This window comes from Mustela nivalis (genome assembly GCF_964662115.1).
Source record: "Mustela nivalis genome assembly, chromosome: 3".
Lineage (NCBI taxonomy): Eukaryota > Metazoa > Chordata > Mammalia > Carnivora > Mustelidae > Mustela > Mustela nivalis.
The window spans coordinates 77,288,704-77,302,974 of record NC_139022.1 but is presented as its reverse complement, the minus strand read 5'-3'; the positions used below and the strand labels follow the sequence as shown (position 1 = coordinate 77,302,974).

Sequence of the window (14,271 nt, the reverse complement as noted above, 5' to 3'; positions counted from 1 at the left end):
TGAGTCTCCCTGGTGAGTTCTGGCTTTTCATCTCCTAGCTCCGTCAGTAACAACAAAGTCAGAGACCCACAAAACCACGATCCCTTTCTTACTAAACGTTCCCAACATGGCTGTGGTCTGTGCAGATACACAGACTCTTACTGTCTTTGACTAGACTGTACGCTGACTTATAGCCACTCCCCCAAAAGAAACGCCGTAGGACCACAGTGCTCACGTGGCTGTGCTGACCAGTACGTATGATGCACGTTGTCATTATTCCTGGCTTCTGGAGAAGCCATCTTCCACTTACATTTGGTTCCACCCTTTAGTCCATGACATATAAGCCAAGGTCAGTCCCATCTAGCAAAGGTTCAGAAGAATGTTTGAAAAATGTTCAATGAATAGGCCACTCTCGTGCTGAAATATACACCCTTACAGGGCTTATGAAGTACCACATGGTCTCCACACATATGAAATGTTACAGGGAGGAAAAAATTAGAGAGAAATTCAGAGTAGGGGAATGGGAACGCTGAAGCAGCTGGAGAAAGTCATCACTTGGAAAGCGCCAAGACCGGGAAGCAGACCCCTCCACCTCAGTTCAACAGCAGCGGTTGCTCAGCGGAAGCATGACATAGATTTAACTGTGGGAAGGCAAGAGGTAGAGGGAGACTTGCTCAGGGTGGTCTGAGGGAGACCAGCCAGGAGCGATGGGGTTGGAGCCAACGAACAAAAGATCCCAACCAATAGGGAGAAAATACTTCCTCCACAGAAAAAGCCACTCCATCTCCCAAGGGAATGGCTGGAAGACTCCCAGCCTGAGTCATTCGGAAACAGATTTTACAAACTGCTCCGGAGTATCCCAGGGGGAATGATTAGGCCATGACGGAGGAAGAGGCTTGAAGACCAAGTGGGTCTTTTCCAGCTCCAACTCCCATGATTCCCAGAACCTTCTGCTTCTCCCCAACTCACTGTGGCCAGCGTGGCCATAGCCTGGCGGCAACAATCCTCCCCTGCAAGCCTGTCAAGGCCTGGGGCGTAGCTAATGATGTGGCCCTGCCTGGCTGGGCCTGGTAGTCCTGGCTGCCACTGTGAGCCTGAAGTCCCGGCTTCCATGTGAACAGCCCGGCCTGGCCCCAGGGCATTAAAGAGATGGTGGAAGTGACAGCGCAGGATGCAGGGCTGCCGCCCATCCCCTGCCCACCCCAGGGCACTCAGCAATCAGGCCTCAGCCAGGGACACTGCCCCGGGCCTCTTAGTTTCTTCATCTACTGGGGCCTTCGACATCTGCTAATCAGATCTGCTCCTGGGAGATTACACCTGCTGGATGGCTGGAACACTGGCAAGGTCTCCCATCCCCACAGCTGGCCAGCGAGGGGAGCAGATGGGCTGCATCCGAAGCTGTGTCTGCTTGGATCTAATTATGAGGCTGAAAGAATGAGCCCCAAGTGACCCTGGTCACCTCAGAGATAGCCATCAGACAGGCCTCAGAAGAATGTCGCCAATAGCATGTGGGATGGCTATGACCTCTCCATCATCCCCTCTCACCTTCTTCCTGAGGAACCAGCTGCACGGGGTCACCTACACTGGGACCGGGTGCCACTTTCTGGTGGTGTTAATCCTACGCCAAATACGTTTCTTCTTGGTAACTACTCACTTGACTCAGGTTTCTAGAAAATCCCTGTTCAGAAATTTCATTTTAAGCCAGAAAAGCCTCACAGAAAGCATCTGATGAGATAAACCACCACATTTTTTTTGGTCTCGTTTCAGTTTTTAATTGGGTGGTTATTGTTAAGTCGGTATCCCTGTTAACTATTGCTGTGTGACAAAGCTCCTCAAAATGTAGTGGCTTCGAACAATGACCTCGTATTTCCCATGATTCCGTGCGCCGTCAGGCAGTTCCTCTGCTGGTTTTGCCCTGGCTCAGGGGCATGCTGCTCTCAGCTGGGTCAGCCACGCTAGAGGGCCCACTGAGACTTCATTCACACACACGGCTGTTAAGGCTGCCCACTGCTGGCAGCACCGCAGCTCTCCGCCATGGGCCTCTCATCCTCCTGCAGGCCCAACTGGCTTCCTTCCATGCAAGTCTCAAGGCAGAGTCCCAACAGGGCAAAGGCAGAAGCTGCCAGACCTCCTGAGGTCTAGGCTCTGGAACTCACACAATGCTTATGCTGCATCTATCACTCCGAGTGAGTAAGAAGGCCAGTCCAGCTTCAAGGGGGAGGAAAAGAAGGCCGCAGTTATGGGTGAGAAGAGCAAAAAAAGGATTTGGGACAGTTTCAAGTCTACCACATGTCAGCATCCTCCAAGGGTGTCAAAGTGACATGACTTCTGGACAGTGGTCACAGGTGCTCTTGACCAAATGGATCCCAGAACAGATGTCGAATCCTACAGACCACCCTTGAAAAGCTGCAGTATAGGTTACCATGTTAAAGTCTCTGAAAAGTCCCACAATAAAAATAAATTCTGCTTAACAATGAACAAATAACCTTCTAGAAGCCAAAGAAACCTTGGTCACGAATCCTGAATTTTGGGAATAGTTCTGGTTTTGCCCGCTTTGTTCTTGATGAACTAAGAAACATCCCAGAAATGTCACATATGTTTCCAGAACACTCCTAACACATGGAAGGGGCAACCATGACTGTGAGTCCTGAGGTGGGTTATAAAACTGAAAGCCACAGAAGGTGATGAAGAACTATTCTACTTCTTACCTGCCTATTGGTCACCAACCTATACCCTCCCATAAATCTGTACCCTCCTGTATCATTTTCTGCTCAATCAGAAAGAAAAAGCTCATCCATCCTCAAAACCAGGTTCTCCATTGGCAGTTTCAATAGCAATGATACAGGGAAAAATGGTCCCCAGTGCTCTGGCCATGAGACCACAACTGTTCCAGTGGTGACTGAAGACTCATGTGGGCTGGCCAAGTCAAATCACAATCTAGGACCGTTGAGATGCATGCACTTGTGAAACCAGGAGAAAGGGCGTTGTCCTCAAATTCAAGAACCAAACCCCTGGCACAGTCCCTGCACACAGAGTACAGTGCACAGGGAAGGCACATGGCAATGCTGGATTACAAAGTGCTAAATACAAAACTGAAAAAATATCCTATTTACTTTTCTATTTTCTCTTGTATCAGGGAGAGCAAATGACAAGGGGCAGAGAGAAGAATCCACGCATGTGGCTGCGAGACGTTTCTCAGAACTGATTATTCTTATATTCATTCACTAAAGGACAGTGATTCACCCAAAGACACACAGCTGTCAGGGGCCAATTTACTAAATCGGACTCAAGACATCTCAGGATTTTCTTTCTTTTTTTTTTTTTAAAAGATTTTATTTATTTATTTGACAGAGAGAGATCACAAGGAGGCAGAGAGGCAGGCAGAGAGAAAGAGGAGGAAGCAGGCTCCCTGCCGAGCAGAGAGCCCGATGCGGGACTCGATCCCAGGACCCTGAGATCATGACCTGAGCCGAAGGCAGCGGCTTAACCCACTGAGCCACCCAGGCGCCCACGGGATTTTCTTTCTTTGGCATCAGAAGCTTGTAAGTCTTTGTCTTCTGCTGTGAAATCATCAGGGAAACATCGCCTGGAAGCCTGAAGGTAGTTTCAAAGGATGGGATAAAAGTGAATCTACAGACAAATGAGGGGAATTCCATGGGAAAAAACACTCCATGTGTGATGAAAGAGGAAGGCAGAATTCCTAAGGGAGACAGAATCCTGAGCACACTGGTCAGTCTAAGAAATAAACAAGGTGACTGGCCAAAGGAGCTCCACAGACAGCACAGCCCCTTGGAGAGCCTTTCTGAGAGTGGATGGATGACATGCAAGCTTAAATTTTAACAGCAAGAGGCCAGTGCAAGGATCTGGCGAGAGGGTAATGGACCAACTTCCTCAGGGTTCCTAGAGATGCATCTGGGAGTCCGTTTCAGCTCCTGCTCCTAATTCACCCTGAGAAACGGCCCCAGGATGTGGACACACCACATTGAATGCTCTTTCTCTCCACCAACGTAGCTACTGCATTAGAAACAAAGGACAAAAATGACAACCACAGGGTTCAGCTGCTCCATGGGATATGGGAGAAAACCTGCAGCCAACTTACGACTTTGTTCCCTTTCTCAGTTCATGCACTGAGGGATTCTAAGAGCAGACAGGCCCCTGGAGCACAGCCTAAAGCACCAGCACACTAATGCAGTGAGTGAGACAGCGAGAGCAGAGAAGGGGGGAAATTAGGAAAAGATAAGCACTAACAATTCTATATTCTATTACATATAGGGAGGTATTTTCAGAAATACAGAACACTTGGGTTTGCTGCAGTGAGAGAAAATACATGGCCCAGAGAGGACAAGGATAGATCTGATTCTGACCACCGGTGTGAAGCAGGTACATTTCCCCATCGACAAGGCATCCATAGGCCATTCAGGATCACAGATCAGCCACCAAGCACGACATCTTCGTTTCACGTTCAGAAGACTGCATCTGTGGAACTCTGAGCCCCATACAGGTTTTACCAGCTCCATTCATCACCATATGTTATTTCTATGATGGCAGGATGTTTGCTAGGGAAACTGGAGGGGACAGAAGAGGTTCGGCTGTAAACGCCATCTGTGTTCGGATGGTACGGGAGGGACAGTGGAGGCAGTGGCAAGGCCCCCAGGACTTGGACAAGCTGCCTTCTCCTGCCTGCAGGTTCAGTCTCACGACACCGTGTACCACACCACCACTCACCGTGCCCTGGCCACACTTGGCACTTCCAGGCGCCTGGCCTCCATCCACACTCGTCCCCACCTGAAAGCCAATCCCTTCCTTCATGCCTTAGTGAAACCTCGTTATTTTTATGGCCCAACTCAAATGTCACAGCTTCTGGAATGCCCTCCACAAAAGTCAGAATTAATTGTTCTGTCCTCTGTCTCCAATATTATTCATTTATCGTAGAAGCAGTGACTTCTCTGCTCATCCTCTCATGGCTGGAGCAGGAACTCACTGAGGACAGGGACACTGTCCTCCTCTTCACTGCTCCACTGTCACACAACAGGTCTGAATGATTAGATATCAGACAGCTCCAAGATCATATCCACTCGTCCCCTATATGACACTCATAGAAGAGCCAGCAGGATATTAGAAGGTATTTTCCATTTTAGGATGTGTCCTCAAGACTGTTGTGTAAAAAAGAGGAATCAAAAAAATAACAGAAAAGTGTTGCTTTTAAGGTGCACTAATAGCGTGGATTCCCCTTCTTTCCTTCCCCAGGAATTTCCCAAAGTAATGTCAATGACTCTGTTCAGACTTGGCTGGCCACAGATTTCCGTCAGATTTTTGTTTTCTTCCCGATCTGAGTGCATGGAAAAAATACATAATTTCCTCATGGGCCTAGTTATAATTCTATAGGCAGATTAGCAATGAGGAAACCTCGGCCCTGTAAGAAGCCCTGACAACCCAGTAGTTCCATCTGTTACTGCGAAGCCTTATCGGCGTGTTTTACTGAGGCACGAGGTATCATTCTAGGATCAACATCTAGACTCCTCTCAGAGATCATCCCTACATCCTTCCCATCCCTGTTTCAGGATTAATGGTATATCAAATTCTCAGTATTTTAAATTCACTACAGTATCTGTCAGACACGGGATATAATTCACACTCTACTAGCAATGGTTGCATGTACTTGTTTCAGTCCACCTGCGATGTCTCCGAGGGAACTCGTCTATCACTGTTAAAAATGCTAAAGCAGTGCGTTCTGTAGGTACCGTGGTGGCCGTGCATACTCCTCATCTCCCCAGGGTACGTCCCCACTGCAAGCACCAGGGACCACTGCCCATGCAGAGAGCAGGCCTTCCATGCTGGCCTCGAGGGCAGCCACCAGCCAATGATAGAAGTGAGGTGGAGGCAGCCTCTCCCCCCTTGCTGGGCCCTCTGATGGGCTGGTTCTGAAGGATGCCCTCTAGAATTCACCAGGAACTCAGGCCCAGGTGCCCACAGCCCAACTTACTCAAAATCATCCCTTTATTGTTTGTCATCTCCTCACTAGTTCGCAAACCTATTCCCTTACTAATGTTTTCCAGGATTACCTCCCAACAACCTACTTGTGCTTGAATTCCAGTCATAGGATCTGGTCAGGACAAAGCCAATCTAAGGAAAGTCCCAACACAGAAGCAGTTTGATAACCAATATGGGAAGGCAGACGTACAGGGACACCCCGGATTCAAGCGGAGTAAATCTTCACAGTAAATAGAACACTATCATGGCATCTTTGTGCTGAAGAACCTTTCCGTGTTAGAGTCATAATGAACCCAATAGCCCCAGGAAGCGAACAGAGCTGTCTCAAATCTGGGAATTAGTGTGTTATATGTGTTCTAAAAACAGACTGGATTTCAGTGGCTGTTTCAACTTCCATGGCATTAAATTTCCTTTCATTCTTCCCAGCACCATATTTCCAATAAGCCCTGAAAAAACGTACCCCTGGGGAAGGATATTTTGCTATCTTAATAAAGTCTTTCAATCCTTAGGAGACAATTCACCATATTTCATTCTCAAAAATATTAATTTTACTCCCCCAAAGAATCTTATGAAAATATTTATGTTTCTTGCCTGAGTTCCCGGGGAGGTGAAGCCGAAAAGCTAGCTAATAAAAGATAATTCCAATATTACAAAAAAACAATACATATTGCAATATGGAAATAATTAAGATCCAAAGAAAAAATGTCAATCCCTCAAATCAAAAGCCCTTTCACTAGAAAGTAATGTCCAGGGGCTCTTGTTTGACTAATATGTATTAGACATTATTTGAGGCAAGCTTTGCTTTCAAATAAGCAAGTAGGTACCAAATTCAAGTTTCTATAAAAGGTAAATTCATGGATGAGGATTCACGTCACACACAAAAAATTCATAAATATTCCATTAAAATACCATACCCTGTAAAATACCAATTTTAGAAAACCTGTTTTTGTTTTGTTTTGTTTTGTTTTTAGACTACATCTAATTGGGAAAACACACATTCTTTTCTTCCAGGAGTGTAGTCTGGACCGGGGCGGAAGAAGAGGGATGCAGATGGAGTGTTATGAAAAAGGCAGAACTGAAAGGTCGTCATGTAACTCGTGGGATGTGGGCAGTGAGGTAAAGAGGGGGCTCAAGATGCTGCCCAGGTATCTGGCTTGGTAGATGGACTGGAGGCCTTTTTACTGGGAGAGAGAATTCAGGCCACAGTCACAGGGGGAGTGAAGGAATAGGTTTATTTGGGGGCATGATGCATTCTAAGTGCCAGAGGGACTCCAGGGAAAGACCCTGGGCCTGCAGCCTGAGGAGAGGTTCGACTGGGGGGAGGTCTGGCCCGTGAGTGGCAGCTGAAGTCATGGGGTGGGCCAGATAATTTGGAGAATGAAGGGAAAAGATGGAAGAAAGGGCTAGAGGAGTCCCTGGGAACAATAGTAAGGAAGAAGCGAGGAAAGTCAGCTAAGCAGTCTGAGAAGAAACTCCAGGGAGAAGCAGGTATGAATCAGTTCACAGGGTCTGTGAACACTTTATTAGGAGCCAGTATGTGGTATTAATTGTTATTATTCCATGAACATGAGCTAGACCATGTGCCCTGACTAGGCAGAGGGGAAGGAGAAAGGCAGGAGGCAGGGTGATGGCTAGTGAGCCCACCAGGTCTGGTGCTCCATGGGTACAGCTGAATTTCCAGATGCTGACAGTGCCAATTGAGAAGTCACTTTAGAACTTCCAAGTATGTTTTCTTTGACACTGCCACACCCGATTTCATCTCCCATAAAGGACAATTCTGTATACAATGAACTATTACTGAGATGACAGCAGGTGCAAAGTTATGCATCTTAATAAAAACTTTCTAGAACACGGGTCAAAATCATATACATCCCAACAGTCAGAAATGACAATTTCACCTAAAAAAAAAAAAAAAGGACATCATCATAAAAAAGAAAATACAGATGGCTATTCTGTTAATAAAATCAGTGAATTTCATTAATAATAAAAAGAGCAAAAATTCAAGTGAGGTGCCATTCTTACTTCCCAAACCAGCAAAGATTCGATAGGAATTCCGACAGTGTGCTGAAACAATCACTCTCTCTTACTGCCAGATAGAGCCCAATGTTCCTGGAGCTATTTTTAAAACTGAACAAGTATCTATAGAAGGACAGTAGAAGTTTATATTCAATGATTTTAAAAAATCAGAAAACTCAAATGCTAAAAACAGAAGGTCAAAATGATATAAGTATGTACCACAGATACTGTGGTATGAACATAATTGAGTTCTTACTTTGCATACAACTTTACAGTCAGTTACTTTTTTGTTTCATATGATACCGTCTGTATTCATTAACAAGAATCTTCTTGTTAAAGTTATTTCAGTGGTTGCAAATTGATTCCTGTCTTGTTGCCTCATCAACATGTTTCTCAGGCCATGAACATGAGCAGAAAAATGGATAGAATTTCAACTGAATCAGGGATTCAGTTTGAGGATGAAACAGGAAGAGAGAAACATGTTGATAAGGCAACAAGACAGGAACCAATTTGCAACCACTAAAATAACTTTAACAAGAAGTTTCTTGTTAATGAATACGGTATCATACAAAACAAAAAAGTAACTGACTGTAAAGTTGTATACAGAGTAAAAACTCAATTATGGCAAGAAAACAACGTACATACAAGAAGAGACACTCTTTGGAGTTCGGCCACCAGAGTGGAAGCAGTGACCTCTAGGGAGACGGATTTTTTTTCTCCTGCATAAGTATACTTTTCTGTATGAACCTGGATTATTTTGATAATCTGTAGAAAACACAAATAAACATCTTCTGGCAATTCTAGTCCATCAATGACAGCACATAAGGCTTGCTGCCCAACTTCACAAGTATAGCAGTGTCCCAGGCACTAGGGAAGACTGAGTGGCTGAAGAACAACCTCTGCTTTGAGGTGTGTAGGTAATACAAATACACATGTGTAACAGCAGCTGGAGAAAAACACAACTCCTGGGTGTTTGCCCAAGGGACCTTTTCTATAACCACTTTACACCGAAATGCCTGACAGTTTTCCCAAAGTAAAGACTTCAATGTACCTGTCATGGGGTGTAAGTTGGCTATCCTGAGCTTGAGTAACAAGGAGAGGTCCGTGAAAACAGATGACCACCATGCCAGGCTGGCTGTGACTTTGCAGGCCATAGCCAGCCCATGAACATGAGCAGAAAAATGGACAGAACTTGAACTGAATCAGGGATGCAGTTTGAGGATGAAGCAGGAAGAGAGAAACATGTCGATGAGGCAACAAGACAGGAACCAGCTCTCTCAGATTAGTCACACTAGATTTCTAAAGTGAATTCTCAGTCATATTTGCCTTCATTACATGAAAGAGATGACCTAAGCTGTGAGTTAATGACAGGAAGAGCCCATTTCCTAAAACAACTTGGCTGCGTATATAGAATAATTTGGATCAAAATCAGGTACATTTCTAAGTCCATCTGAGCTTGCCAATTAGCTCTTAAGACTTTTTCACAGGCTGTTCTGGGCTGGTAACGTAAGGTGCAGAGACTGGGGGCCAATCCCATCTTTACAGGCTGCCTGGCACCTAACTCTATGAGACGTAGTGAGTGGCTAGCCCGTGGCACAGGGGATGCTCGCGTCTTGAAGGACAGGACCACCGTATGAAGAGTGGTTCCCACTGGTATGAGAACACAAGAAAGGGAAAAGATTACAAAAACTTAATTTTGGCTCTTGAATTAACCCAAAACAGAATGTAGATTAAATCATTATTTCATTGAAAAGAAGCTGGTTTGGGTCAGAAAGTCATGATGAAATCTCAAAGAGCAAATAGAGTGTTTATGAGGGCAGGATCTCGGGGCTTGAGAGCTCTCCTACTGCCTTCTTTAGTGATAAGCATGGACTGCTGTGGTGTGACCTGAGAAATGATGAAAAACCTATACAGCTATGACTTACCTACATTAACAAGCTTCATGTAAAAGCACACGTATGTTTTACAAAGACAGCAAGAGAAATCCCTCTATGACATCCCCAAGTATACTCACTCAGATGAGGAGAGGTCATCCCCTTCCTTTTGAGGAGCAGCTTATAAAGTGGATCATGAAGATCAAAGAGCTCTCCATGTCAGGATCATGGCATCTCTTTGTGTAGATGAAACAACAAGAGAAGCACCAACAGGAACCGCATCTACCTGACGGAGGAGCTACATATAGCCTTTTCCACAGACTTGAGCATTTGAATAGAGCAAAACTCTATGTTTGCTAATGTGAGATCCAGAACATCCTTGTGGACTTACTCCCTCAGATGGGGGGCCTGAATTCTCCATCAAATAATCCTTTAGAGAGGCCCATATTTCATAGGGAGATGGATGTTTTCGCCACATCAGCACTGAGAAGAGCTCCTTTCCACACGGGGAAGCATAAGAACCCCCAGCTTCACCTATCCTCCCCGACAAAGATGACTATTTCTACTTCTCCAAAGAACTCAGGCCAGCACATGAGAATTCTCTTAACATCCCTCCATTCCTTATAGCTGAAGCTTATTTTTGGCAATACTACTCTTCCTACACAGAAGGCTGCCCCAGCTCCTCTCCAAAGCTAACCCCACAGGCACTCATCCCTAGGACTGTGCTTCATTCTGTTAGCTGCAACCCTGCCCACCTGACCTCCCAAAGCCTCCCTCCCCACCTTCATGAACCTTTCTTGCCAGCAGCACCTTCCTACTGATTTCCTAGCCTCTGGCCAACCCATTAGCCATGATACCTTTTTAATATCTAACCTCGCTTCTCCGCTTAAAAGAACCTTTGTGGATTCCCAAATTAAAAATGGGTCATATTCCCAAACTCCCTTATAAACTGGAAGTCAAACTTAAGCCTACATTCACTCCTCCAATTGGCCAATATTTAGTGAGCATGTAACATTCAAGACACCATGCTGTGTAGACTACAAGAGTGCCTGAAGTCAAGTTCTTGTCAGAGGATGTTATAAAATTAGCTCTATGGTCTAAGCACAGACATTTATCTTCCATCCATTCAACCCATATTCACTGAGCATCTACTACACACTAGACAGTGTCTTGGGCCCTGAGGGTATAATAGAAGACTCAGACCAGCTCTCAGAAGTTCACAGTCCACCAAGGGAAGCAACTTCTCATTCTGTCCCTACTGAGAAGAATCCTTAGGACTTTCCTGTCAAACTGCACAGTCCAGCCAAAACTTATCAGAAAAAAGGCAAGCCGTCAACATACAAGCAACAAAAGTGGAAAAAGAACTGCTTTCACTTTAAGTCTTTAATATATCCAATTCCTTTGATTTGCTTTTTTAAAATCTTGAAAACCACAATCTTATTTTTACTTTATCGTGTTCCTATCCAGACATCATATATTTGATTTAATTTATCCCCAGTAAAGGAAGAAGGCTATTACACCCTCTCCTATTAGCTACTTCCAAGCTACTGGTGGAAATGAATCCTATACTCTTGTTCCTGGAACTTAAAAACCTCAATGTCATATTAAACTCTATCCAAGGAAAAGCCACTTTCGGGGGGCTACAGATCTTCATGAAAAGTGATAAAGCCTTGCATTTAATACAGACATCTCAATCCTGTTTAATTCCTGAATACAATGATACTGGAAAGTCAACTCTCTCATTCATTTACTCAGCCTGGGAAAGTCTGAGGATGGCAATGCATTTACCATGTTTATCACACAAAGGCATGTGGTCACAGATCAAGTACAGATCAAGCACACACAACAGAAGAATGTTGACAAGGAGATTGGCTGGTGTTTGTTGGCACCAATTACACAGGAAGAGCATCAGAGGTTAGGAAAGCTCACCACCATCCCCCTGTCAACCAACCAGGATTCAAACCCAGACCAGCAGGATTCCCGGTCAAATACTCTTCCCTCCCCCCTCAGGATATACTGATATACTTCAGTGTCACCCAGGGCATGAATGAGAAACAAACACACGGATGATTCCAAATGGATTCTCTTCTCGTGTTTTATACATACACATCCCTTGAGAATACATCTCTATATTTCTGGTACCAAAGTAAGAAGAAGAGTGTTAATTCTCTAGGTAGTTAAAGGTCATTTTCTTCTGGATGACAGTTCCTAAACTGATCTGCTGGAGCATGTCAAAATGTGACCCTAGGAACATCATACCTGCATCCAATATAAAAATTAACAATCATCAAAGAAGCAGAACATCTAGCTGGAAAGTTGTGTTTGGGTTCATATCCTGGGGGGGAGGGGGTAGTGGTGAATGTCTCCCTTGGCACATTTCAGAAGGAAGTGGAGCAGAAAGGTATACTGCAAAGACATCAAAATGGAGCCTCGGTCTCTAAGACATAAGGTCCCGATAACAAAGCAGCTATGTGTCTTTTCTTTTTCTTTCCAATTTTGAATATTTAAAAATAGTCCTCTAAACTGTAGATTGTGAACAAAAACTTTAAAAAGGAGAAAAAAAACCTCACTTTCATAACCTTCACAATCTATTGGAAAAAACTATATTTTACTTAATAAATTAGAGATCACCCCATTTTTTCAAGGATCTTCTAAAGCATCGATGCCCAATGGAAATATTATGTGAGCAGGTACGGCATTTAAAAATTGTAGTAAAAACATTTAAAAAGAATTAATTTTAATAATATATTTAAATCTATATATCTCAAATATTATCATTTCAACATATAATCAGTGTAAAAAGTATTAAAAATATTTTACATCCTTTTTTCCTAACACTAACACTTCAAAAATCTTCTTTTTTTTTTTTTTTTTTTAATATTTTATTTATTTATCAGAGAGAGAGGGGGAGAGAGCGAGCACAGGCAGACAGAATGGCAGGCAGAGGCAGAGAGAGAAGCAGGCTCCCTGCCGAGCAAGGAGCCCGATGTGGGACTCGATCCCAGGACGCTGGGATCATGACCTGAGCCGAAGGCAGCTGCTTAACCAACTGAGCCACCCAGGCGTCCCACTTCAAAAATCTTCTATGTCCTTTGCAGTAATGCATATCTCAATTCAGGCACTAAGTTTTCATCAGAAATACCTGATCTGATAAAACCATATAAAATGTACAGCTGAAAAAATAGATCTAGATGCCCAAGTTGTCTCCATTTTTATTTTTTACTTTGTGACACAATGAGTTACCTTTATGAATACTCAAATGTTAACCCAGCTTTTCATTTTAAAGGCAAAATCCACTTAGTAATCATGTGTTATCTTTTTCTATTCTTTTTTTTTTTTTAAAAGATTTTATTTATTTGGGGCGCCTGGGTGGCTCAGTGGTTAAGCCTCTGTCTTCAGCCCAGGTAATGATCTCAGGGTCCTGGGATGGAGCCAGGAATCAGGTTCTCTGCTCAGCAGGGAGCCTGCTTCTCCCCCCACCCACCCCACCCCACTCTCTCTGCCTGCCTCTCTGCCTACTTGGGATCTCTCTGTCAAATAAATAAAATATTTAAAAAAAGAAAAAGAAAAAGAAAAGAAAAAATTTAGAACTGTTAGTTAATTCAGTTATTGGAAAACTTTTATGCATTTCTGAGATAATTTCATTGAAAATTTAGTACTGGGCGGAAAGATTCATTTACTCGTGAAAACCAAAGAAGACTAAAACTCCCAATGCTTCAACCCTTCTGATGAGGGAGTCCCACATTGGAGGATAAGGTCACTCTCAACTTATTCAAGAAAAAGGTGATCCTTCCTGATCTAAATAAGTTAACTTGAATGGAGTCCCTCCCCACCCCACCCCCAAAAAGGTGGCTCAATAAGGCAAAGTTCAAACTCAAAAGAGATTTTAAAACCATGGACATTTTTTCAAGTCAGATTCCCTGCCTCCCTTCCTGTGTCCTGGTGAATTTATGAGCATATTTATTGAGATTCACTAGGTGCTAGTTCCATATGGCTCACTCTACACACAATACATCATTTAATCTCCCAGCAATCCCATGAGACAGGTGAGAGCCAGAGAGGGTGTTAATAACTTGTTCAAGGTCATACACCTAATTATAAGGTGTAGAGCTGGGACTCAAGCCCAGAAAGTCTGACCAGATTTTTTTTTTTTTTAAAGCCTGCCCAATAGAAGCCCCCTAATATCAAGTACACACCCTCAATTCACGCTTTTCAAAGATTTCTCACAATGTGCACAGAGCAGGCAGGCCCTAACAGAGCAGGTACGACCCCGCCACTCTACCAAGGAGGCAGAAGAGACAGCTGGCAGAGCAGTTCCTCCTTCCCACACCCAGTGCACCTTCCAAGGTCCCTGATGTCAGGAAAACATGCACAAGGTACTTGTGGCTGCTCTAACGCTACACACATGACA

At 44.1% G+C, this 14,271-nt stretch overlaps 1 protein-coding gene across 3 annotated transcripts in view; it reads right to left on the bottom strand.

Moving 5' to 3' along the window:
• Positions 1 to 4,223: 4,223 nt before the first annotated feature.
• LOC309861689 (uncharacterized protein) overlaps positions 4,224 to 14,271 on the bottom strand; it is an 88,573-nt gene continuing 78,525 nt past the window's right edge. For all 3 annotated transcript variants that reach the window (XR_014310137.1, XM_082724812.1, XM_082724811.1), the window contains one exon: positions 4,224 to 4,544. The gene's annotated coding sequence lies outside the window, so the exon portion shown is untranslated. The remainder of the gene's footprint in view (positions 4,545 to 14,271) is intronic.